The sequence below is a fragment of the Rattus norvegicus genome, chromosome 19 (assembly GCF_036323735.1).
Source record: "Rattus norvegicus strain BN/NHsdMcwi chromosome 19, GRCr8, whole genome shotgun sequence".
Taxonomy (NCBI): Eukaryota; Metazoa; Chordata; class Mammalia; order Rodentia; family Muridae; genus Rattus; species Rattus norvegicus.
This window is the reverse complement of record NC_086037.1, coordinates 59,762,307-59,788,904: the sequence shown is the minus strand read 5'-3', so window position 1 is coordinate 59,788,904 and position 26,598 is coordinate 59,762,307. Positions and strand designations below refer to the sequence as shown.

The 26,598-nt window shown below is 46.4% G+C and overlaps 1 protein-coding gene across 6 annotated transcripts in view; it reads right to left on the bottom strand.

Moving 5' to 3' along the window:
- Wwox (WW domain-containing oxidoreductase) overlaps window positions 1-26,598 on the bottom strand; it is a 930,922-nt gene that overhangs the window by 480,419 nt on the left and 423,905 nt on the right. The window contains exon 10 of one of the 6 annotated variants that reach the window (XM_039097634.2): window positions 1-26,598. This exon is cut by the window's left edge and continues 16,662 nt beyond it; it is cut by the window's right edge and continues 38,443 nt beyond it. The exons of the other annotated variants lie outside the window; for them this stretch is intronic. The gene's annotated coding sequence lies outside the window, so the exon portion shown is untranslated. 6 annotated transcript variants of the gene reach the window in all.

The following is a 26,598-nucleotide window of genomic DNA, read 5'->3' as shown; positions in this document are numbered from 1 at the left end:
TAACAATATGGTTGTTGTTCTGCTTTCCATTCAAAGAGTCAGGGCCTCAATTGGTCCAAGAATCCCATTTCTTACAAGTTGATATAGACAAGGCCTGCTGAAGGGAAATCATAAAAAAAAACAAAAAACCCCAAAGCACTCAGTCTCATCTGAGGCTCCATGTAGGGGCCACACACCCTGAGGTGCCGGGCATGAGGCCCTGGGCCTGTCCTCTGGGCAAATGTCTGATCTGACGGTCTAGTGATCACAGCCCAAGGAATTTGCCCATGAGGGCAATTTCTCAGCTCCCTCATTTCTAGAAGCCCAAGACTCCACACCATTCTATGTTCCTCTTCCTTGTCTAAGTGAGCCGTTCCGTGCTAGCTCACCCTGCCCTGGGTGTCCTGTGTGCATTACTAGTGATAGATGCTCTCCTGCACTGGGCAGAAGAGGAAGATGAGACAACGATGTCAGCTATGATTCTGTCCTTCCTGTGTCACATGATGAACAGGTGTGGAGCTGCATGAAGGCCACCTAGTCTATAATCCCAGTACTTGGGAGGCTGAGGTAGGAAGATTATGAGAAGCCTGGGCTACACAGTGGTCTCCAGACCAGACTGAGGCATGATTGGTGTTTGAGGAACAAAGAAACAGAAGTCTAGATAAAGATAAGGCAGAGGAGTGTTGGGTTTTGTTTCGACTTCTTTACTCAACATTTATGATTGAAGACAGAACCAGGAATCTGAGGCTAGAAACTGCCAAGCAGTTAGAAGTGGACACAAAAAAGGCTGTTAGGCTACTAAAACCAACTGAGTGTCCTCCATTATGCGGAGTGCTCCAGTAAGTAAAGGATGTTCAATTACTGCCTTTCCTGTTTGTGTTACACTTGGCTAAAGAGTTGAGAAACACAGTGCTTTCCCAGTGACAGCAGCCCAGATAAGAGCTTGGTTCGTAGAGCCACATTCAGGCTGTATCCTTCCCTAACTTGGACTTCTTAACTGAGTGAAGAGACACGGGACACAGCTGAGGTATCAGGAAAAAGGCTCTCTCCTGACTGTTGAGTCACGGACTAGATCAGGTCTCAGGGAAGCTACCCTAAGCCTCTTCTCTGTGAGAGCGGTACTTTTGGCAGAGTGGGGAGGGGTAGATTTGCTCACTATGTAAACATCACAGGGCTACAGCAACTCTGGATTTGTCACCAGCTTGCACAAATGAGATCACACGAGCTGAATCACATTTTCTGATATCTCATGTTCATCTCAATGTCCCCGTGCCACCTAATGCTATTGTATTTGGGCACAGGGCCTTGAAAGAGATGGTTCAAATAAAACGAGGTCACTGGGGTGAACCCAAATCTCGTCTGACCACTGTCCTTCTAAAACAGGGAGATTGCATCGCGCGCGCGCGCGCACACACACACACACACACACACACACACACACACACACACACACACAGAAGGACCACTTTGTGAAGATACCAGAAGATGGACATCAGCAAGCCATGGGGAGAGGTCTCAGGGAAAAATAATACCTTGATCTCCACGCTGGAAGAAAACATACACATTCCTGTTTTGTAGCTTGTTACGGGAGCCTGAGTGGACCAATACAAACCCTGAGGGAGAACAGCCAGGTCACTTTCCATAGCAGATGGATGGTCTCCCAGAGCAAGAGCCTTAGGGCAAGAGACACGGGGACTTTAGCCTAGTGTGGCCCTTTGTCCTCAGATTAGGCATTCGGAACCCCCCGACTCTGAACATTCGGAGAGTCATAGTCTTTACTTATTATGACAGCTTGCTGTACAAATGAGTCCTGTGCACATGAAAAGGTGCCAGACTAAAAGAGATTGATGTTCTCATTGACAGGAATGTCAAAATACAACAAGACAGCGCCATTCTACCATCCAAACAGTCATGAACTGAGATCCTGGGATACAGGAGGCATTGTGAGGTTGGCATGTTGGCACTGGTGGATAAGAAGTCCATAGTGGTCCAAAGGAAAGGGGACACACACACACACACACACACACACACACACACACACACACATCCTGGGACTGGGCAGGATGAGCTGGGACCTACGGAGAACTAACAATGACAGGAAGATTCACATTTTGGGCATGGGGATTTTTCTCCAGCGCTGTCAGAATAGGCAGACTCGACAGTAGAGAGGGCCACAGGCCCAGTCTCCCCTGGCTGCTCATGGACTCCACCTAGAGTCACTGCCTTGGTCAGGGTGAATGAGTTCCAGGACTTAATGTGTAAAAATCACCAATCAACACAACTGACCACATTTTCTTTTTCTTTTATTTCCTTTTTTCTTTGTTTGTTTTGTTGTTGTTGTTGTTGTTTTTGTTTTGAGACAGGGTCTCATGTATCCTGGGTTGACCTCTACTCTGAATATAATTCAATATAGTTGAAGATGACCTTAGATATATTACCCTTCTGCCTCCACCTTCTAAGGCTGTGTTTATAGGCTCAAGGCATGGGCTACCCCATCTGGCTTCCTATAGTGGTGAGGACAGGACAAAGGGTTGGGTGCTAGGCTAATCCTCTACCTGCTGAGTTCTACTCCCAACCCTGTGACCCCCACTTTAAACGGGACTGAGCAGTCTACTTGGAGAACAGTACAGTGGTACTCCTCTGGCTGGGTACACGTTAGAAAAGTTAATCAAGGTCCTGTCATCCCCTCCAGTTCCAGCTCGTCTTAATCGCATCCACTAATCTCACTGAGGTCTGGTTCTCCTTCACCCCTGGGTGCTATACTAAAACCTTCACTCTGCACAGATGACGGTATTACGATGAAGGACTTTGGAAGGTGATTAGTTCATGAGGTTGGAGCCTTTGTGAATGGGGAAGGGTTCCTTCACACAGGACTCTGAGAGGATTCTCCCCACCCAACCCCTGCTATGAGAGGAAATGGCATGAATGAGCCTCTACAGACCAGAAGCAGGCAGACTGAAAGGATGGTTTAGACTTTTCAGCTTCTAGGTCTGTGAGGTACAGCTTTGTGTTCATTTTAAGTCATCGGTCAAAGGCATTGTTACACTACTTGCAAAATAAATGGTAAGTGTGTGTACATGTGTGTGTGTGTGCATGCATTCATGTGTGTGTATGTTCATGCCTACACATATACATGTGTGTATGTATCCATGCACGCATGTGTGGATATCTGTATATGCATGCATGTGTGTATGCATGTGTGTATATGCATGTATGTGTGTGCACATATGCATGTGCATATGTGTGTATGTGCATATATGCATGTATGTATGCACATCATGCATGTGTGTATATGTGTATATGTCCATGCATACATGTGTATATATGCATGTATGTGTGTATATGTCCATGCATACATGTGTATATGTATATATATGCATGCATGTGTATATATGTGTGTATGTGCATCACATGCACACACATGAGTATATGCATACACAAATACCAGGAGAAGGCACAGGATGACTGTCACCAATGCCTTCCTCATACAAGAGACAAGGTAAAAAAATTCTAGGGAGAGATGGGAAGAGGCTAATGTAAGGTTCTTTTCATCCTTTAAGAATTTGTCTTATTTCTCATTATTGGCATGTCTGGGTGTTTCTTCGTGCCCATGAGTGCAGGTGCCCTTGGAGGCCAGGGGAATCAGGTCCTCAGGAGGGGAGGTTTCTTGTGGTCGTGAGCCACCAGACATTGGTAGGGACTGGATTCATATCCTCAGTAGCTCAGGTCCTTTGTAAGAGCAGTACTGCTGAGCCATGTCTGCTGCCCTCTAAGGTAATGTTCTTGAAGATTATCTTCTTGGTTTCCTTATATGGCAATTTCTCCATTTTGTTCAATGACTACTTTTGTGCCAACTGTACACTAGGTACAGGGACGTGGGATATAGAGTGTATGTAGCCTGGGAGTTCCTATTGATGCCTTTATGAGTGGCTATATTCCGTGAAACATTGAGGAGTCATATGGTGCTCCAGGAAAGCTATTGCTTAGCTAGTGATCATCCGAAACTGTAGGAATATGCGTGTCTCACTTTAAAATTTAAAACTGCTGCAAATGATCTAACACATTGACACCAGAGTCCCCAGACAGAGAACATGCTCTCTCTTTCTGAATTACTAGCCATTAGCCTTATATTCCTTGGGTGAGACTGAGGCAGGGATCTATGGAACACTCAGCCCTGACGGAGAGAGTATTAAATATGTCTCGACTGATTAAATTGAGCATCTCAAGGAGCCACAGGAAGGAAAAATCTAAACATGAATCTAACCGACAACTATGTCAGAATGAAGACGTAAGTCGGTGGGAAAGCTTCCGCTTAGATGTGTGAGGTGCTTCAGGGAAGAGACTGCTGAAGCATTTCAGCCACTGTCTCACAGGTCTTGGTATCCAGGAGGCTGGGATCCCTGCAGTTGGGCTAAAATAGGCAATTTTCCTCTGCCATGCACCTTTGTCACCACCCCCCAACCCCCCACACACATACCAAGCTACCTTGAAACTCGGAGATTGAAATCAATATGTACTGAGCTCATTCTCCAGTGCTAGTTTGAGCAATGACAGAGAAGACCTCAGTAAGACACATGATATTAATTAGCTAGCCTGTGTAGTCCAGGTGACCCTGTCACCTCTACTTCAGGCAGAGCACAGGAGATGCCTCAGGGAGTCGAGCCAAATACAACAATTGCAGATCAAAGCAAAGGTGTGCGAAGAGCCTGGTTTTACTAACACTGACGTATTAGACGATTAGATCACAGACCCTCAACTTGTCCCTCTTTGTCTGAGATATCAGCCCACCCACCTCGGCAGTCTATGCCTTGAAAAGAATTAAGAGCCCTGCTGGGAAGGTTAGAGTGTACAGCTATGGTCTCCATTGGAAAGAAAAGCAAGGCTAGCTTGTCCCGCTTGCAATAAAAGCTAAGTTTAAGGTCCTGCCTAGTACTTGGCTCCATGTATATTCTATTGCATGTGGGTTATGACATGTTAAACCACTCTCCCCTACAAAGGGGACTTCTCTAAAGGCTTGCTCTCTCCCGCTCCTTCAGGTCACCCCATAATATTGGTGTGTAGACTGAAATTTCTATTCTTTCATGTCAGATTATCCCTTCCAACACTTCTGCTCCAAGGATTCATCATGGCTTCGTTTGACTAGGAGACTTGCTCTTCTAATGAGACCCATTCTTAAGGGTAATTGGTCTCAGCTTCCTTTCCACTGAACCTGCGAAACCTCAATTGTTCTGTATCTCACAAGGTAAACAACCAAACAGAAATGAAATAACCCAATCTTCTCAATTCCCACTGCTTTATGCATCTATCTTTCCACCATCCCAAAGCCAAAGGGGACTTTATGAACCACAAGAAACTTTCTCTATAGGAAGTTCTTTGAATAAACCATTTGGTACCAAACACTGTCTAGGGTGGTATTCATTTTGACACAGAGATATTCTACATTCAATACTTAATTTACAAGATGCTGTCTCTAGGGGTGTGAAATTACACAAGCTCAGCAAAGAGCTACATAGGAAATAATGAAAGCTTTATGGCTCAGTGGTTGCCGTCCTGACCACTAGACTCTACTAGGTTATCCAACAGCAGCCATGAGCAAGTTGCAAGCAAAGGGACACAGTTATACCATTATCTACTAATAAAACTTTATTTAGAGGGACAGTATTCGGTCCGGAATTGACTCAAGAGCCATACTCTGGTCGTACACAAGATTATGAATTATGTTGCTGTCCTAAAATTTAAAGTTTTCTGTATTGTAAACATGCCTGGCCCCAAGAGGGGCTGGGACATGGAAGTGGGACTCTGGAATGCGTGTCTGAAACGTGTGTCCATTGAGGGTTCCTCTGCCAGTGCTTGGCTGGGTTGCCTAAGCTTTGCTGACATGCAGGACTATCCTGGAACAAACTAAGACCGGGTTCTACTTTCTGTGGAGTTCAGTTGCTTTGACTGGTGATGAAGAGCTGAAATTGGTCAAAGCACCAGCAAAATCCCACCAGGATTTTGAGGTGGGGAAGAGGGTAGGTCGACCATTTGAGGGTGCACAAGTGAAGGTCCTACAGAATTTTGCCAGAGTTGGTCCTGGGGACTAATTTCAGGTCATGGGGCCTGAAGGCATGTGCATTTACCTACTGAGTCATTTCACTGACCCATAACTAGCTTCTATCTTAGGAGCCATGCTGACTACTTTGAGATAGTGATTCTAATCCCCACAAATCCTGTGAGGTGAACATCGGAGTCTCGATTGTATGGCTCAGGACAGTAACAGGCTGTTCTGAAAGAGCAGGTGTTAAGACTGAGTTTCAACTCTGACTCTGAGGCCCCCACCGTGCTGTAGCCCACCACAGAGCTAGGCTCTCCCTTGGAGGACAGTCCTTCCAACCCTGTCAAAGTCTCCAATTTTTACCTCCTTTGGAACCAGACTCCAGATAGTTTTGTTATCCTTCGCACTCTTGTTATCCTTGGACCCTTGCACTTGCCCTTTAATCCTAACTGTTTGCTCCTCTTTGCTGGGACTAGTATCGGGACACAGTGCTTCCAAAGACGCCATTGCTACAAGCAATGCTATCCCTGTGAAGAGGGAGCTAATGCTGCCTTCTCCTTTACTGCTGCTACTTATTTATTGTTTCAGAGAGAAGAATATCGATAGGTAGCTCAAACTTTCCAAGAACTGGCTGTATTACCCCAGGCTAGCCTCAAACTCATGATCTTCCTTACTCTGTTTCCCCAGTATGGGGATTAGGAGCATGGACCACCTGCCAGGCCAATGCTTCCTCACCTCCAGCTTCTAGATGAGACGAGGAGGAGATGTGTCTTAAGTCACTTTCATGCTGCTGTGATAAGGGACCCGGATGAAAGCAACATTGAGGAAAAAGGGTTTATGTTGGCTCACAGTCCTAGAGGGACACAGTCCATCATGGTGGGGAGGAAATGACAGTGTGCAGGGAGGGCAAGGTGGCGGGAGCAGGAGGCTACCTGGCCACTTGGAATCTACTCCCAGAAACAGAGAGAGAAGAGGAGGTTGGGTTGGGCTATAAAAGCTGAAGACCTGCCCAAATGAATGACTCTTCCAGGGAGGCTTCATTTTCTAGCCCAACCATAACTTTCTCAAATGGCAGCACTACCGAGGAATTGAGTGTTCAGACTTGTGAGCCGATGGGGGCACATTTGACATTCAAACTACTGTAGGGTAGGTACATGTGGTACCTGATTGGCTTTGAGAAGCCTGTCTTCAGTAAACCTTTGTCCTTGAAACTCTCAGATGCCATCTCCAAGCCATTCTATATCTCTTCTCTCAGAAGTTGCTTCCCACCAACTCCTCCTCTCCGGATGCCATTTGCTTCAGTCAATAGAGAGATGGAGAAGCAAATCCATACTCTGTCTCAAACCCAAACTTTACCTTTGTGGTCTAACCCTTGTTCTCTTCCCAAACAGCAGCTCCAGGTGGAAAAGACAGGATGTGAGTTAGAGCCATGGCTGGGACCCAGATACCAAACAACTTACTGGGAGGGGCACCTGCTTTGGCTCCCAGTTTTGGGGGTTTCAGTCTGTCCTGGGCAGGTAGGGAAGGGCTGCTCCCAGGCTGGCAGTCAAGAAGCAGAGAAAGAGGGAAGGCTGCCTCTCTAAGCATTCCACTCCCGCTCTGGTTATTCTGTCTGGGCTTAAGGGACTGTGCCACTCACATCCAAGGGCGGTCTCCTCCTGTACTCAGACCTCTCGGGCAGCTCCTCCCTGGTTGTATCTAGGCATTTGCTGACTGGATCTGGTTGACAAACAAGATTAATCATCAAGGATGTGTACTGTCCCTTTCACGTACTAGAATGAAGATCATATAGGAAGAGGAGCTTTCACACAACAGGCATCCTAAATGGGAAGGAAATGTAGGCTGTCGGAAGCACACTGAGACCCGAGACCATTTGTCCTGAATATGAAGCATGCCAAAGCTGAGGAACAGAGATTCACATACTGTATTAGCCAGCTTTGCTAATCACTTTTTGTTATCTATCTATCTACCTATCTATGTATGTATGCATGTATGTATGTATGTATGTATGTATGTATGTATCTATCTATCTATCTATCTATCTATCTATCTATCTATCTATCTATCCATCTCTCTACCTACCTACCAATTGATCTATCATCTATTATCTATCTATCCATTATCTATCTACCAATTGAGCTATCATCTATGTATGTATGTATGTATGTATGTATGTATGTATGTATGTATGTATGTATGTATCTATCTATCTATCTATCTATCTATCTATCTATCTATCTGGGTAAGATGGGAGTCTCACTATGTAGTCCTGTGTAACCTGAAATTCTCTATGGAGCCCAGGCTGGCCTTGAACTCATAAAGATTGCCTCTCTGCCTCCTGAGTGCTGGGAGCAAAGGTGTGCTCTAGCCTGCCTTGCTAACCACGTTTGCCAAAATAATCCTCCAAAATTGAAAATAAGCCTCCTGGTCAAGCTTAGTCCTGGGCTGTCAGTAGAAACATTATAAGTATTTGTAGGGGGCATGGGGGCTGGGGGGTAGGGTGGGAAGGCAGGCTGGTCTCTGGGAATTCATATACCACATACCCAGACTTATTTAATATAACAGAAACACTGAGAAATTCTGTTATGGTAGACAATTTATTCCTTTCAAATAAAGAGTGTCCTTCACCATCCCGTCACCAACCTCTTCTATTTTTCTTTATAATAATAATAATTATTATTATTATTACTATTATTAATATTATCTAATTGTGTTGACAGAGGCCCTAAAATAAAGAGCCAGGTTACCGTCACCAGTGTTTGGGTAGATATACAAGGAGCAGATGTCTTTCTTTCGCCAAAGGTCCTGTAGCAGATCACAATTCACTCCCTGCCCAAGAGCAAACCCACCAAGGGTTGTGTTTTCAATGAACAAATCTCTAATTAGATGATGAGCAACTTGCTATTTAGTGTGCTTTCGTGACCACAGACACACAAGGGCGTGGGAGGGATACATATTTAATCGCCAAACTCAATTAAATAACATCAAATTGAAATTGATCTTCACAACACAACTTTGCCTGGCTCCTGCATATTAAAAAGAAACAAAAACAAAAAGCAATCAAACATGTTGGGAAACATGAGTGTGGAATGAGGTGGCTCGCCGTTCTCAGAGTCCTGTGTGTGACGAGACACCGTGCCCTGCCTATCGTTACTACTGTTCGACTTGTTACTATACTTGGAAATAGAAATGGATGACACTGACAATGACGAGGACCTCACAGAGGAGGCTTGTTTCACATCTGCACTTGTGATATCAGATTTATATCACTAGTTCTGGTGTGGCCTGATTAAGGAGAGAGCCAAGTTACATTTCTGGTTTTAATTCTCATACTGAATCTAAAAACCAGGTGCTCATATCAGTATTTGTGGGGTTTGTGGTGGGGGGCGGTGGGGCTGGGGCTCCTTTTAGGATACGGGAAACAGGTGTAGGGTGTCAGAACTCAGTCAGTAAGTGCACAGAACTTTTTTTTTTTTCAAGCAGAATGTGAAATTAATACGTCCAGGTAAGACAGCTCCCTTCCTACCTGAACACTGCCACTTTAAAGCGATGATATTGTAGGTGACCTTTTATCTTTTAAATAAGAACTGAGCGACTTGTTCAAAGACAGATTTGTTCTCCCTTTGATAGAAGAAGAAATAGTTACCTCCTTTAGTATACCACCTTCAATATTCCTACACATGAATAGTAATGAAATTGAATCTCCCCCCACCCTCTATGGATAGGTTTTTGTGGAAAAATTAAATGCTACATCTAACCTTCTAGTGTACTTCATATCTCTGGGAAGAATTATGAAAAGGAGGGTAAAAGGGATCTTTATCACAAACTGAATTAACGCACAAAGTACTCCATTTGGAAGGTATATCAAGCGAATCCATTAAAAACCCTTCAAAGGCACCAAGCGGGGACACCTTGAAAATGAAGCGGGGGACCTTGCCACAGACCAGCAAAGAAACCTTGCTGAAGCAGCAGTCTTTCCGGCGAGATCGCAATCGGACATTCAGCGGATTCGCAGAGCTACCTCTTGCTAAATAAAGGTCGTTTGCGTCACTGGAACCGGGGGTGGGGGTGGGGGTGGAGGTGGGGGTACAGATCACTTAGGTTCTATGCCACCCCCGTGTACGCACACACATATGAGCAAAGCATCTGTCAGAAACGGACTCGCAGAAGCAGGAAAGGGTTGGGATGCCGGGAGGGCAGGAATCAGCAGGAAGAAGGAACAGACATTATCAGGATGAGGCTAATACTGACGTCCGTCCCCAATATACATCTTGGACTGCTCCCAGCCCACCCACCTCCTTTATTTTCTTGACTAGACTGAATGCTTTGCTGGTTTAGACTTACAAAGCCAGGCAAAACCCAAACTAGTACCCAAATACAGGCTGGTAAGCTTTAAGAACGAGTGTGACCGGGCTGGGGATTTAGCTCAGCGGTAGAGCGCTTACCTAGGAAGCACAAGGCCCTGGGTTCGGTCCCCAGCTCCAGAAAAAAAAAAAAAAAAAGAACGAGTGTGACAAGAGAGTTGGGAGAGTTGGGAGAGTTGGGAGAGTTGGGAGAGGCAGCCTGGCAGACGGGAGGACATGTAGTCCGAAAGAATACAGGTACCTACAAAAAGAACCCAAACCGAACAAATTAAAAAATACCATGTCAGAACTTTGCCTAGAACATAGAAATATTCCTTTAAATCAAGTGTTCTTCAGCTCTTCCGATGGAAATTCTGGGTTGTGCCTGTTTCTTTTCTCTGAAGAAGGGGGGGGGGGCAGGTGCCAACACCAGCTTCCCCTTAAAAAAATGACATTATCAAAGACAAATTCAACAACAGAACAAGACAGAAAAAAAAAAACAAAAACAAAAAAACCCAAAACCGGCTCGGACGTTTTACTTCCAAAGTGCAAGGAGTGAAATATTGGCAGAGAGCCTGGGTGCTGATAGGCATGCAAACTTGGCCGTCTTCACTAAATAAAATTCTTGGGTTGGGGGGAAGGTGGGGCTTCTGAAAACAGACCTTCCGTAACGGCTGCTGTACAATAAGTCTGCAGGACGGGGGTGGGGTATACCATGTAACAACTGATTCATTTTTTCCCACCCAGTACAGAAAAATTAGGGGGGAAAGGCCCAGATGTGAGGATGCCAAAGATTCTCTTTTACCAAGTCGTTAAAGAAGAAAAAAAAGGAAAGATTTTATTGCTGGTAATATAGCAGGTAGATAGAGCGCACGGAAAGTTACAGCGGTCAGACTATTCATGCGCCCAGATCCTGAAATGAAGACCATTTACTACTTTGTGACTTCTAAAAAGGTTAAAGATGAAGAGGAGGAAAGCCGTCCCGGGCCAGATGGCCCTGGAGGGCAGGCGACCTGGCTTTGGTCTTCCTGGGTCCAGAGCCATCTAAAGGAGGAACTGGAAGTAGGAGAGGTCCCTGCACTTCAGTGAAGGCTGTTCCTTTTGAAAGCAACTGACAGGAAGACAGAAGGGCTCTGACCTGCCTTTGACCCTTCCACATTATGGGTCTGCTCGGGTCTGACCCAAGAATTTAACTCTTTCTGTGTGTTTCTGCACAGAAGAAGCTCTCGGGCCTCTGGAGGACAGGTGAAATGACAGCCTAGCTTTTGTAGAGGTGACCTGGACTCTAGCTGACTTGCCCAGGGCAAGAACGTGGGCTAAAGGTACAGAATCATTTAGCTATGGCTTTTGGGGGGATTCTAGTAGTGTTGTAAACTGGATTTATACAAGAGAAGGTTTTGAAAGAAAAGGAAACAGGATAGACCCTGTCATTCTACAGTACACAGCTGCAACCCTTTAGAATCCAATGTCACAGCCATGTCAGCATCATGGTATGGAGTCAGCTTGGGTCTGCTAGGGCCTGTGGCAGGGCTACAGGCGCATGCTGGGTCTTCTTGGGCCTCCTGGGAACCATATTTCATTGTGTGAGATGCTCTAAGGCAACTCTAATACCCTCACCAAACAGGAAGCTCTGAGAGACTTCCCTTTGTACTTGGGACAACACTCCGTGTTGCAGTTATCTACGTGGGGGTTGACTTCATAATTTTTTTTATAAGTCAGAGCCACTGTGTGCATACAGGGGCCAAAGGTCAACTGTAGTATTATTCCCTGGGCACCATCTGTCTTGCTTATTGAGACACAGCCTTTAACTGGCCAGAACTCACCAACCTTATGCTGGCTGGCTAGTGAGCCCCACGGATCTACCAGTCTCTGCGTCCCTCCACTGTGGGATTGCAATCAGATTCTCAGAGTGTTCCAACCGTTCATAGCTCTGTCTGCGGGTCCTGAGGAATTGAACTTGGGTCCTCAGATTGGAGAGCAATCTCCGTAGTCCCAGAGAGTGATATTTCTACAGGCTTCCCATGCACACAGGACCCCAAGGAGTCCTGTGTCTTTAGTTGAATATGTGGTTGACCTATTTGATGGGCAAGCCCTCCGTATCCCATGGTATTAAGGGGCACTGGGTAAAGGAGATGACTGATCCACAAGGGAAACTCTAGGTGGGCAAGCTCTGCCCTTGACCCTGACATACTCACCCATTCTCCTAATTCCCACTAATAAATCTCTGTGGTGCCTCGGAGCCATCTCCTTGAAAGTTTCACTCAGTTCAAGACGAGAGTTCACACTGAGACCCTTTTGGCTGCTTCGGGTGCTAGGTCTTGCCAGCGTATAGACCTCATCACCAACTAAAACATCCGTACCTTTCAAAAGCCACGGAAACCTGCAAAGGCAAGTTTCTCTTTGCAAACCTCCACTTTTCTCCACTCACAGGCAAAGAGAGAGGGGAGAAAAGTCGAGAATTTTTTTGTATCAATATCCAATGAGATCACCATTCTTTAGATTTTTTAATTATGTTTATCTGTAGATATGTGGGGGTAGGGTGCACACATGTCACCGCATGTATGTGGAAGTCAGTTTGGGGGGGTCATTTCTCCACCCCTGCCATCAAGTGGGTCCCAGGGACAAACCACTCAGCAGGCATGACAGCATCTTTACCCACAAAACCATCTTGGTGGTTCATGAGCATCACTGCTTTTATAGTTGCATTGCATAAACCAGGCATAAACCAGGCAGGGTGGGGCTCACCTTTAATCTCAACACTCGGAAGGCAGAGGCAGGATGCTCTCTATGAGTTCAAGGGCAGCCTGGGTAGCCGAGAGATTCTAGGACAGCCATCACTACAGGGTGAGAACCTACTTTTTAAAAAAACATCTTACACTGTTTTTATACTGTTTAGTATATTTTACAGAATATAACAATTTTTAATAAAAATAATATAATTTTTGTACATACATGTGTGAGAGGGTGTCGCTATAGTGCTCAGGCTGACCTCTAACTCCAGAGTACTAGATTTCAGGTATGAGCTACCACATTACTATATGTGATTTTGGAATACGGTATTAAATGTGTCCTTGGTTGCTGTATTTATTTCCTGTTGTGTTACTTTCTGTCTTGACCACTTAATAATCGAAACCGTTTATTATTCTGCCTGGTCCCCATTCTCACCGTCTCTCCGCAGCGCTTTCACAAGGATACTGACTGTTTTGAGGGAGAACTCTATTCAGTTCACCGGGCCCCAGGCAGACAGACAAAAACAAACACAGTCCATTCCGCCCATTCATCCCGCACCGAATGACCGCTGGACACAGTTAATCTGCCGGGGTTGCCACTGTGGACGAGTTAAGGACAATTTCTCCAATTGTTTCCTCGACCCAGAGAGCCAAGCCCTGGAATGCTCAGGTTCTCTCTTGTTTTCAGCACGCGCTGGTCTTCAGCCAGTGGGCTATTGATTTTTGCCTGTTTTCAGAACAGCCTGGGGTTTTCTGAATGACAATGGCGGCCCCTACTTTAAAAAAAAAAAAAAAGGAAAAAAAGAAAAGAAAAGAAAAGAAAAGAAAGAAAAAGAATCCTGGGGTTCTGGGGAAATGTTCTTTCACTGTGCCTAACAGGCCGGCTCTGTGTTTGTCTGGATCCATTCATGGATTCAACTGGGTGCCCCTAATTTCGAGCTTTTTGTTTTCCACCTTGTCTAGTGCACTTTTAGCTTCTTAAAGCTTCGAGGTCAAGAGGACTCAGCTTTGTTCAGGGGTGGGGTGGGGTGGTGTGGAGGGGCTCCTATGAAGGGGGTAAGACATTTCCTGAATCAGGGAAGAGTATAACAGGATGCAGTTTCTCTTTTTCCTTTTTTCTCTGTCCTTCTCTTTCCTTCTTCCTCAATAATCAGTTTGTAAAAGACATGGCGTGCCACATTCAAACATCCCGAAAGGCAGGAAGAAGAGATCATATGTATGGCAAAGGGGGTCCTTCATACGAACCCAGAGAGAAATGATGTAAAGACTATATAAAGGCTCAAATGCTCCCAACTGTTCTAAAAGACTGCTGAAGGGAAAAACAGGAGACTATCCTACAAGCCGGACAGAATCGACACGAATTTTGTGTTTGCTGATACTTAAGATATTTAAGTGCTCATTATAGCTTGGGTGCCAATTTTGACTCCCTTCAAGAAATACCAGTGACTGGTTGTGGACGGTTACTTCGATAGCCACAGACTCTAAGTATACCAGTGTACCAGGGAACAATGTCCTTAATCTGCCAGGCCATTCCTCTGAGAAAAATGTATCTCCTTACAAGAAGGTACCTGAGGGTAAGAGACTGAGGTGTTCTGCCCAGCCAGAAGAGCTGCCCACTCAGGGCCACAGTGCTGAGTCCACCAGGAGAAGTGAGTACTTCCACTTCTTTCCCATGCACACCCACTCTTGCACACGGAAAACAGAACAAAATGATGATCAAGCAATACATGCTCCATCAGGATGGGGGCTCGCACATGGCCCCTGAGTACCTAGGCCTGGATAAGCCAAGATAGCATTTGCCTCTGGGATGCTGGAAAGAAGGGGGTCCCCACCTGCTGGTGCAAGGGGCTAGCACTAGGATTCTGGACTGGGCTCTCATTTCTTAAAAATGTTTTGTAAGAATTGTTTATAGGGCTGCCAAGGTGGCTCAATGGGTTTAGATACTTGTCACCAAGCTGGAAAAAGGAGTTCAGTTCCAGAACCTGCATGGTGGGAGGAGAGAGCAGACTTTCCCACCTTCTCATCTCATCTCCACACATGCACCGTGTTGTAACACTTGTGTGTGTGTGTGCGTGAGTGTGTGTGTGTGTGTGTGTGTGTGTGTGTATGCTTAAGTGTACTTGTACGCACACAGACAATAGATAATCAAATGCAGTAGAACAGTTAAAAAAACAACCTGACAATAGGTTTGCCTTATAAAGGATGACAGTGCACACATTTAAAGCAGGGGACATAGTTTTGACTCTTTGTTCTGTTCCTCACAGTGTTAAGAGGAGACTGGTGTACTCGGGAGTAAGCTTGCTTCCCCTTCCCTGAAAATGGGAGTCTGGAACGGGAGGCTCCCTGGAGGTGGTCCTTCTCTTGTGTTGTGTTAGATTTTGTTTTGATGGCGAAGTACGGTGGCCTAGAATTCGAGTCACAAGTATAGATTAGGTACAGGGGCACGGGCTGAGACGATGGGCCTCGGGAGGCCAGATTGGCCGGGCAAACATTTGTAGATAACCAGAGACCGATGAAGATTCCAGTACTGAGGCTAGGCCAGGTGACAGGAAGCCATCAACTTGCAGGGTTCCAGGTGAAAGAAGAGAAAGAAGAGAAAGCACTCACGGCTCTTGGGGACACAACAACTTTTCCCTTTTGCCTCTTAAAGGTTTTACAAAGAAAACAAAATCCGGAAGGTTTCAAGAGAAAAAGAAAACATAGACAGAACAGGAAAGGAGGGAGGAAGAGAGATGAGAGGAGGGACAGGGAAGGAGGCAGAGGACTGGGACAGTAGGGAGGCCCAGAAGAAGCTAATGTCCACTATATAGTGCTGAAGAAGGAAAGATACGTAACACTAAATAATTACTTTACATAGATCACACCGCTTATGAAACGTTGGCTAGTTTATATTACATAAATCAGGTTAGGGCAATTTTGTCACCAAGAGTGACTTGGTGCTTGAGAGATGGCAGGTCTCTTCTTTCTCCTTTCCTCAGGACCACTTCTCAGGAGGAGCTTAGCTTATATAGGCTCAGGGATGCTTGCTGAGCAAAGAGTCTCGTTCCCACAAGGTGGAAGTGTGAACAGAAATAGTCTGAAGGAGGGTGGTACTGAGGATGTGAAGGCAGAAATACGGTGGAGAAAATAAAGGAGGTGCCTGAAAGGATCCCCTTGGCACACACGCGTGAAATACTTCTGGGTCCAGCCAGGCGAAGAAATACCTGGCTTTGTAGTTTTTGCATCATCATCATCATCATCATCATCATCATCATCATCATCATCATCAACAACAACAACAACAACAACATTGTGTGTGTGGTGCCTATGGAGGTTAGAGAACAACTTTATCCAGTCGGTTCCCTCTTTCTACTTTCACCTGGGTCCCAGGAATTGAACTCGGGTCATCAGGATTGTGTGGCATGAGCCTTTACCCATTAACTGAGTCTCATGAGATTTCTGTTTGTTTGTATTCTTTAGACGGGGCCATACTATGTAGCCTAGGCTGGCCCCAAATGTATAGTTCTCAGCCTCCTGAGAGATGGAATTCAACACAGGCCTCACCGTGCTTGGTTCCAGTGTTTGAAGCAGCCAACAGGCACTTGGGGCGGTGGAAAGCAAAGGGGGTGGGGTGGGGGTCACTCCTTCGACCTCATCCAAACTGTACAGGGTCCAAGCAGCTAAAGAACAGAGCCGTCTTCAATTTCAGCTTCTTCTCTAGGTCTAGACCCTCTTTTTAATGTGTAAAGCTCTCCAGTCCTCTCAATGTCTGCAGGTAAGGTGGGCACAACGACAACCTTTGACCAGGCACAGAGCAGCTGCCCTCATCTCCAAGTCACCACCAGCTGGACTGGATCTAAGATTTAAACTCTGAGCTTGGGGGGTGCAGTGGGGGGGCACAAAAACTCTGAGCTTCAGATGCCACCGTGTCTGTGCGATGAAAATAATAGTTCTGTCCCCAAAATGCACCCCATAGCGAGGCACAGCCTGTCCGGGGGTGACAGAGCATGAAGTCAGGTGGAACGTGATGAATTGGGATTGATATAAAGGGATTGAGGAGCTGGAAGAGGCTCGCTCGAACGGAAGAATGCTCGCCCAGCATCCAGGAAGAAGCCCGAGGTTCAACGCTTAATGTAGCATAAACTAAGTGTGGTGGCTCAAGCTCATAATCACAGCACCCAGGAGGAGAGCTGCACACCAAGGGGAGGTCAGCCCTGGTTCTCCAGGAGATTGCCTCAAGAGGAGAGGAAAAAACAGGCCGACCGACCCAGCCATCTGACTCTCCCCTTTCACAACCTAAAAATGGCTGAGTGGCTGAGAGTGTTAAATATCGGGCGAGCAGCATCCAAAAATCGCGGAAAGGTTCTCATCAGGGAGAAGACTAATGAAAGCGATTCAGCATCGATGAGTGAAAAGTGCGCTGGGGTCAGACCTCGGAGACGGTGTCTCCGAATCACACTCTGCCAAGCTACAGGGACCCAGGGAATGGCCTCTTTAAGCCTCTGTCTTCTCAGCAATGAAAAGGATACTGAGGATCCACAATACAAAACCACGTGACCCAGGGCTGGAGAGACGGCCCAGGAGGAAAGAGACTGGTTACTCCTGTAGAGGACCAGAGTTCAGTTCCCAGCACCAGAGCATGAGACCCTGCTTCCTGTTTCCTTGGATACCCACCCTCCCACCCCCCCACTCCCTCACTCCCTCACTCCCTCACTCCCTCACTCCCTCACTCCTCCACCCCCCAACCCCCCACCCCCCCACCCCCGGCAGGGAGAGAGAGAGGGGGGAGAGGGAAGAGGGCAGGAGGGAGGGGGGAGAGAGAGAGAGAGAGGAAAGAGAGGAGAGGGGGGGGCGAAGAGAGAGAGAGAGAGAGAGAGAGAGAGAGAGAGAGAGAGAGCGCCCAGAGGGCCCTGGCAGGAAGTACATGTCTGCCTGAGATCTCAATTTACCTTTTGCATGCTGAGGGGTGTAGCTCCTCAGGTGCCTCTCATTGTCAAGCCCAGAAGATCTCCGGAGTAGAGAATGGGATGTTAAAATAGGAAGGGGGAAATCCCAGGGAAAAACAGGTACTATCCCCAGTACCTCTGGGCCCTGACAAAAACAATCATTCTCATCCTGTGGTTAGTTCAAACCAGTGAATTAAGCTCCGAGGAATCACTTTCAAATAAGACTCTAATTTCAGGGACTCAAGGAAGCCTGCATTTTAATAAGATATTTCATTGTTATCCCGAATACAAAACCATTGTTTGCCCGACTCTATAATTTATCGTTAGACAGACACTTGGGCTATTACTGTAGCAAAATGAAACATGCAATGATCTCGCTAATAAAACAATTGGATCATAAGGCAAGACGGAGCCCTGCACTTTAAACAGAGCTGAATACCCCGGGTGGCGATCTGCATAGGCTAATATTCCCAGTTGGAATCTCACCTTCTCTACTCTTCACTGCAGTAGCCTGCTAACAATACCAGTGCAGTCTCTCCAACTTAATCCTTTGTTCCTCCTGAAGACAAGGCTGATTGCTGGTTCTGAGTATTCCTCTCTACATATCCCAACAATTAACACACACACACACACACACACACACACACACACACACACACACACACACAGGTTCTTATTTGGTAGTAACAGCTTCTTGATTTAACGTTAGGAAATATATATTTTGCACACCACAGACAAAGTTATTCCTTCCCCTATAAAAAGAAAACAAGTTTGTTTACAAAGGTGGGAGAGGGGTGTGGACAATGTCTTGGAAATTATATGGCCCATCAACCCCCTGGCGGTTTCTCTTCCTCTGCATTCAGTCAAGGAGGGAAGAGGAGTCTCCCTTAACATTTTATCCTTGAAACTTGCCTTTCTCCAATTCCCAAGAGGAGAAGAAGAAGGTTCAGTTCCTATCTGTTGAAAACCAGGAGGTGGGTGTCCGGTGATCAGTGAGTCAGGAAGACAGGGAGGGTGGGCGGATTCGGAGAGGCCCCGCCCAGCCCGTGGCAGGAGGCAGTGGCTGTCTAAAGTAATTCCCCAAGTCCCGATCTGTAAAGTGGGGGCCTTCACATCTCCTTCCTATGTTCTCAGCAGAAACTGAATGCCCTGGGCACCTGTACAGCGAGGCTGACCGTCACATCCGGTGGAGATTCGAGGAGCATGTCCTACTCTATCCCTAGGTCTGCTCAGGGCTGCTGATCGCCACGCCAACACTGTGATGGCTTCAGGACAGGGCAGACTCCTCCCTACAACACCAGAGAGGGATTCATGGCACACCAGTGTAGGTGTACTCCGCATCACTGTGCAGAGAGGATGAAAACTCATCCCCACCGTTGCTGATCAGAGGCCCCGGGGCCCAGCGTTCATTGTCTCCACGTTCTGTGTCTAGACACTCATGCTCTCCCATCTCACTGTCTGCTCTGGTTTTAGTGCAGTTTTGTCCAGTACCAGAAGTCACCTGCCAGTCTGGAAGATTCTAGTCTTAGGGTTGACACTGACTAGCTGACATTGATAATGAGGATTCTCTGCCCCCTCTTTAGACCTTGACTAAACAGAATGAAGATGTTGGTTCCTGGAGGGCGGGGCGAGTCACCTGCTGCCCTCTTGCCCTTGTCTTTCCTTCCCTGAGCATAGACTTTTTGGCCTATGCAGGGCTGAGAGGAAATGCGTCAGGGGCTGGGGAGATGGTTTAGCATATAAGAGTGTGTTACTCAGAATTGACGGCCTGAGTTCCATCCCCGGAAGTCACGTAGAAATCTGGGTGTGGTAGCACACGTCTGTAATCCTACTACCCCTGAGGGGAGATGTGGGGTACAGAGGAGAGGCTCCAGCAGGAACAGAGACTGGCAAGACAGAGACCCCGCCTCACTAAGGAGAGAACCATCCTTGAACTCTGTCCTCTGACCTCCATTCATGTGTACAGGCGCACAAAAAAAATGAAGCAAACAGATAAATGTGGAACAAGAAAGAGGAAGGAATAAGGAGCCGGTACTTAAAGTGGGCAGGATGTCACATGCAAATCCTGAGCCTAGGAGGCAGGCTGTCTCCCTGAGCTATCTCTCTCTCTCTCTTCTTCAACCCAGGGTCTTGGAGATCCTAAGAACCGGCCCCAGCACTGAGATGAGCCCTCTGCTCACCATTTCTCTTATAACACATCAACTGCGTCAACACAGGGCTGGAGCTGCAGCTGGGACCCTTGTCTGAGAACCCAATATCCAGCTTCTTTGACCCACTTACATAGTGACCTCCAGGTGACTGCTATGTTGCCACCGTTCAGCAGTTGTCACACACAGCCAGTCTTTCCCTGGGAATGGACATTATTTGGAGAGTATCTGTGGACGGAGGTCCCCCTTAAGAAGTTTCAGCATGCCCCTGTTACTATGGAGTCACAGTTTCCCCTTCCTCACTGTCTGTGCTGGACACTTCCTAACACCGATATCTAGGGACATGCCCTTGCGCACCTGTGTCTCGAGGTGCTGTTCTGACATTTGGGAGCAAATGGTGATTGACAGGGCTGGGTTTTGCTGCATTTCTGGTAAAACTCGTGTCAAGAACGATTAAATGGTGAAGGCTGGGAAGGAGGTGATGTCCCTCTCTGGAGACCGTGTCTACACACAACTGGGGTCAGTTTAGTGAAAAACACCGGTCAGAGCGGCTGCGTGATTGAACTGACTGGCGATTCCCCAGCCAGGGCAGGCAGCCTTGGGCTATGCGGGGAGCAAGGCAGCCAGCCCTTTTGCTTCCTTTTCATTTAAAACACATCTCAAAGTACCAGACCAGAGGTAGAGATTCAGTTCAATGTCTTTGGATTGATTGATTAATTTAAAGCCCCTGAGAGATCCCGTAGGTTCACAGATAAAGCCAGACAGGCTGAGAATGTTCCTGTCTTCCTCAAAGGGGGGAACGTTTCAACTGCAGCCCCCTAATTGGAAATGATTTACATTTTTGTCTTGATCTCTGCATTGGAAAAGAGGATAAGTTGTCATCAGCAACCATTGAAACCTGGCTGAGCACAGCTTCCCGGTTGCACACTGTGCCCGCATTACTAGATGATCTAATATCGTCCAAACAGACCAGTGTCTGAGAACCACCAAGCAGGGACTGGTTGTTCTGACTTGGGGATCCGACGAGCCTTGGTAGCAAGATACTAACTCTGCCTAATTCCAATTGTCCAAGCAACGAGCTGGAATCCCTCCAGCCTCAGCTGCCATGAGAGCAAACCAGGATGGGGATGAACTGCTGAGATCAAGGGCTTAGTAAAGCACTGTGTGAGAAAGATGTCCGATGCAAGGTCCAATAAGGGCTGGGGGGATAGCTAAGTTGGTAAGGCTGACTTGAGTTTGGTCCCCAGAACTTAGACCTGGAAGAAATCATTCATAGCTTCTTACTTATCGTTCCAGCATCAGGGAGTCAGAGATGGGCAGCTCCCTGGGGCTCAGTGACCCGCTCCTTGGTAACTCTAGGCCGATAATAGAAGGGAAAAGTAGAATACCAAAGGCAATCCTGTGTATAGCTTCCATAGGTATGTATTCCACATACATATATATAATTACATCTGCATGAATAAACACACTTTCTCTCTTTCTTACACACACACACACACACACACACACACACACACACACACAAGATATCAACGATCATGAAAGTAAGTATGAGAGCACCAAGTGCAGTCTCGCCAAACAGCACCAGGACTCCAAGGCTGACAGGAATATGAGTGCCTGAGAGCTTGTCTCAGATATTCCACAGCCCTCTAGATCTTAATTGCTTCTACATCCTCCTGGAAAGATGCCTCCATTTTGTTTAAGTTGATGACGCTGAAAGATGATGTCCTTCTCAAATGCTTGCCTGTTGGCTACCACAAAACACACCTGATGCAATCTACCTTCAATGTGGCTTCACTGAGGCCTATGCACAAGCTCTAAGTCTCTCCCCTAGGGGAGATCTCTTATCCTATAAAGAGATCTCTGGCTATTTGCTAAACTATATAAAGCAAGAGGAGCCAGGGCATGCAGGGGGCGGTGGAGTGGAAGAGAGGTAAGTTAGTAATATCTTACAAATTCAATTTGCATTCTCTCCTTGATGTTAACCCAATCTGAATGAGCTTTTCCAAAATAAGCCAGCATCTGAAATCCTCCTGCATGATAGATGGCCTCACACATTTAAAAACACCATCTCTTTAATAAACTAACCCGCACAATGCACTCTTAAATGGTTCTAGAATATTCTGATAGCAAAACATTTTCTGTTTCTGGGCCAGAACTGGACATTTCTTCTTGGGAATATGATGTTTGAAAATCAGTTCCTCCTATTATAGATTTTCCCCTCAGCTTGTAGAAAATCCATGATTCCCTAAACATTGGTCTTTGAAAGCACATTGACTAAAATCTTCATGCTTAATTCATGAAGCGCAGTCTGGAGATTAGTGGAGCTGGACATAGACCGGGAATACTTTATCATATTCTAATAAGCAGAGGCTGAAAATTGCATTTCTAAAGCTACAGTATTAAAGGGCATACCGCAAAACATGACCCAAACACAACTCAGTAGTTTTACAGTGCCTGAAAAGGCTTTGATATGATAAAGTATGCTGACGGTGAGAATAAACACAACTAGAAATTTTTTGAATTTAAAAAGGAAAGAAAAAAGGAGGGGGCATGTGAAACTTGGCAAGCATTCAGTATATTTATGGAAAATATACATATTATAAACTCATATATTGTGATTCTTCTAAACAAGCACGGACGACTGAGTCACGCAGTGGAAGATCATTGTAACTCCACAGTGTAGGAGTTCAGAAAGGCTAAAAACATGAGAGATGGGAGAAAAGTAAATAAGGCGTGCATAATGAGGTTAATTTAAAGGGTGCCAGAAAAATCTTTCTTAAAATAGGTCACTGCAGAAAATAATGGGCACGTAGGGTCTAGAGGGAGAGTGCTTGAGGTGCATCCTGGTGCTTCTTAGAGAACTGTAAAGTGTAAAAGACTGCCCTAATACTGGCAGCAACCTTCTATGAAATGTTAAAAAAAAAAAAAACAACCACAGAATCCAAACACATAAACCAGCAGCATATATAATAGTAAGTGCAGTGCTTGACATACACAATCGGAGCTAATAGTATCTGATGGATGGGGTGGGTGGGTAGACGTGTGGATACCCAAGAGAGTGTGAAAGAAATTGGAATAGGAATGGAGGGATGGAAGGACAGATGGACAGATACACAAGGGAATGAGAAACCAAAAGAAACGGGGTTGAGTGGATGGATGGAAGGAAGGAAGGAAGGAAGGAAGGAAGGAAGGAAGGAAGGAAGGACAGATGGAGAGATAATGGATCATACATGAGCAAGTAAGAAACTCCTGGAAATAGGTCCTATCTCTTAGGAGCTCGAGGGGACTTTGGTTTACATCACTGAGTGCTCCAGAGTCCCAAGGTGCATCAGCAGCTCGTGGATCTGCCTGTGATGGGAGAACAAGGAGCAAGAGTTCAGAGCAGAAGGGGCCGGCAAGCTGAGGGCTCAAGGGATTTGTCTTTAAAAAGCATCTTCACAGCTTAGGGAGGAAGGTGTTGGAGGCAGCAGGGGTGAGTCAGTGAGGGGTGGGGCGCTTTGAGATTGGATGGATGGTGTGTGGAATCCCCACTCCTCAAAGCTAGCAATCATCACTGCTGAGATCAGAGCAGAAAGATCAGAGGCGCACCCTCCTGCTGAGCTTATGATTTTATTTTGATGGGTGTGCATTCTCCATGTTCTCTGCATTCAAGTTAATAAAGCAGGGTTTCTCCTCCTCCTAGGTAACTCACAGCTGAATCTTTATGCGGACTTCTAATGGCATGGTCTGAGCTTTTACCCCAAAGCCTGCCCATCAGGAAGTTCCATAGCTTTGTCACCTGCTCTTTGGTTGGCTTGTCCCTCCTCATCTCTGTGTCCCCCCAACATTGATTTGAAGGTTATTTTTAACAGCTGAGAGGCACCCAGCTATTCCTGCCATGGGTTCCTCTGGCCCCCTGGACCAGACACCCACAGTCTCCTTACAACTCAGGCAGAACACACCTTCCTCTGTGTCTTACAGGCTCTCAAAAGGCCATGACCCCAACAAGTGACCCTTTGGGAAACCAGACTCATCAGCAGACCTTGATCATGTAGATTTCATGTTTATTACATGAAACTAATGAGCAGACAAAAATGTCAGTACCCATGGGCTGGAGAGATGGCTCAGTGGTTAAGAGCACTGACTGCTCTTCCAGAGGTCCTGAGTTCAATTCCCAGTAACCACATGGTTCACAACCATCTGTAATGAGATCCGATGCCCTCTTCTGGTGTGTCTGAAGACAGCTACAGTGTGTGTGTGTGTGTGTGTGTGTGTGTGTATAAAATATTTAAAAACAATGTTAATATCCAAGTTTACATCCCTCAAGGAAACTGTAGATACAGTTTTTCGCTTTACAGTCTGTGTTTGTGCAAAACAGTGAAGTCTACTGTATTGTTCCATAGTGTAATATGCTGTATGCGATGACAGAAAAAAACTGATTTTACAAAGGAGGAGAAAGAACAGAGAATGAAAAACTACTCATATTCCTCAAATTAGGACCATCACCTGCCCCAGTGCAAACACTCTTGGTCTCCACATGACCCGCTTTGAACACTGAAGTGTGAAGTTTGTTCCTTTACTGCTTTCGGGGATTTGTCAGCAGTGTGCAGGGAACTACCCCAGGTCCATTTGGGCTGGGTTAACTGTGTCAAGCCTCCTCACTGGTCAGGAGGAGGTGGCTCTCCTCTTCTCAATGTGAAGGACACTATTCATCTCTGGTAGGGGGATAGAGTGGAGAAGAAGGTAGATTGAGAACCTCACGACTGAGGTGAGCCTTGGACACAGCCAGAGAAAGGCCAGAAAGAACACATTTCCTGCAACCCTGTGGTCAGCCCCGGTGTGTGTGGCAGGGTCCCTGCATTAGTTGTCTGTAGTGTGCTGGATGGAGGTGGGAGGCAGATGACAGACAAGGAGAAGACTGAGAAGCATGCGAGACTGGAAAAGCTCTGTCTGGTTCCATTCTGCATGGCTGAGCTCCGGCAGCAGGCCCATCATCCAACATCCCCCAACATCGAGCCTCCTGATAAAGTACTCCTCCCCCACAAACATCTCTGGCTCCCTGGGCACTAGCTCTTTTGCACTGGCCTTTGACAGTGAGGCTGGGGGATGCTGTGAAAGGAAAGCACAGCTTCCCTGAGAGACCAGCTCTTCTTCCCTTAATTATCATCCTTGACTTGCAAGATGCATCGGCTGCTATTTAAATAAACAATGGGGGATTTGGAACGGAGAAACTATGAAAATGAAGTTGCTTTAATTTACATCTCAAGGGGCCAGGGCCGCTCCTGGGGTTCTGTGAATGCCATATAAATAAATAAACGCTTTAAATAAGTGTCAAGTTGGGGATAGCCTATGAGTTGTAAAGGGGACAAAGGAGCCAAGGGTGGCCTGTGGGTATTAGATCTTGCCTTCAGCATGTGATATCCAGGGCTTCCATAAAAGCAGGAGAAAGAAAGCAGGGGGAATATCAACCTCTTATGGGAACAGGAAGAGGAGGAGGTTGGGTACTAGAATGGTAACGGGTTGGGGCAAGCTTAGGATTTGGACTTTATGGATGGGGGGCAGAGTCAGCTTCATGCAGCAAACAAGCAATGAATGAATGAGTGAATGAATGAATGAGGGTCGGGATTTTGCCATAGTTGATACAAAAGGATGCACTTGTTTTGGGTTTTGCTGCTGTGGCCAATCTCGGAGGAGGAGAGTCTGGGGAAATCTCAGCAACCGACTTTGCGTGCTGTGTGGGGTAAAATGAATCCTTGCATACAGAGACGTCCGTGAGTTAGTTTCATATGTGGGGTTAAAAAGGCCCTAAGGATGCCAGTAGATAAAGCCGAGGACAGGTTAAAGGATGGACATTAATAAGACACAGGAAGGGAGGCGACTTTATAAAGTTCTTGCTGAGGACTTTATGAGCATTGTTGGATCCCGTCCTCAGATTGGTATTTTCCCATTTGGTGGGAGAGGAGACTGAGACTTCCGCAGTGTTGCTGATTACACAGCTGGACCGAGCAATGGAGTTCAGAGCTCCATCGCTCGGCTGCTAGGGGAGAAATGAGGGGAGGTTGTTTGTTGGCAGCTCAGAGAGAACTGAATGGACCGCGGTCATCCCAAGGGCTCCGATTGTCCCTGAGACCCCTTCACTTTTGCGGGCTGTGTCTTGGCCCCACCTGCTCCTCCAATTCTCTTCCTGTGTGGGTCACATTTATTTGTTTGTTTGTTTGTTTTATTTACAGCCTTTTCCTGTACTGTCTGAGAAGTGCCAGGATGTGAGTTGTGAAGGGCACAGGTATGGCAAAGTGCCTCTACCGACTGCTGGACAAGTCCCTGAAAGGACTTGGTATCGTGGCTCCTCCTACGCCCGCAGGCTTAGGGTAGGGGCTAAGAGCTGCTTCTGGTCATCCTTAGGCCTCTGCCTAACACTTAGGCTGGCAGCAAGAGTTGTGCGCTTTTGTGTTTCGT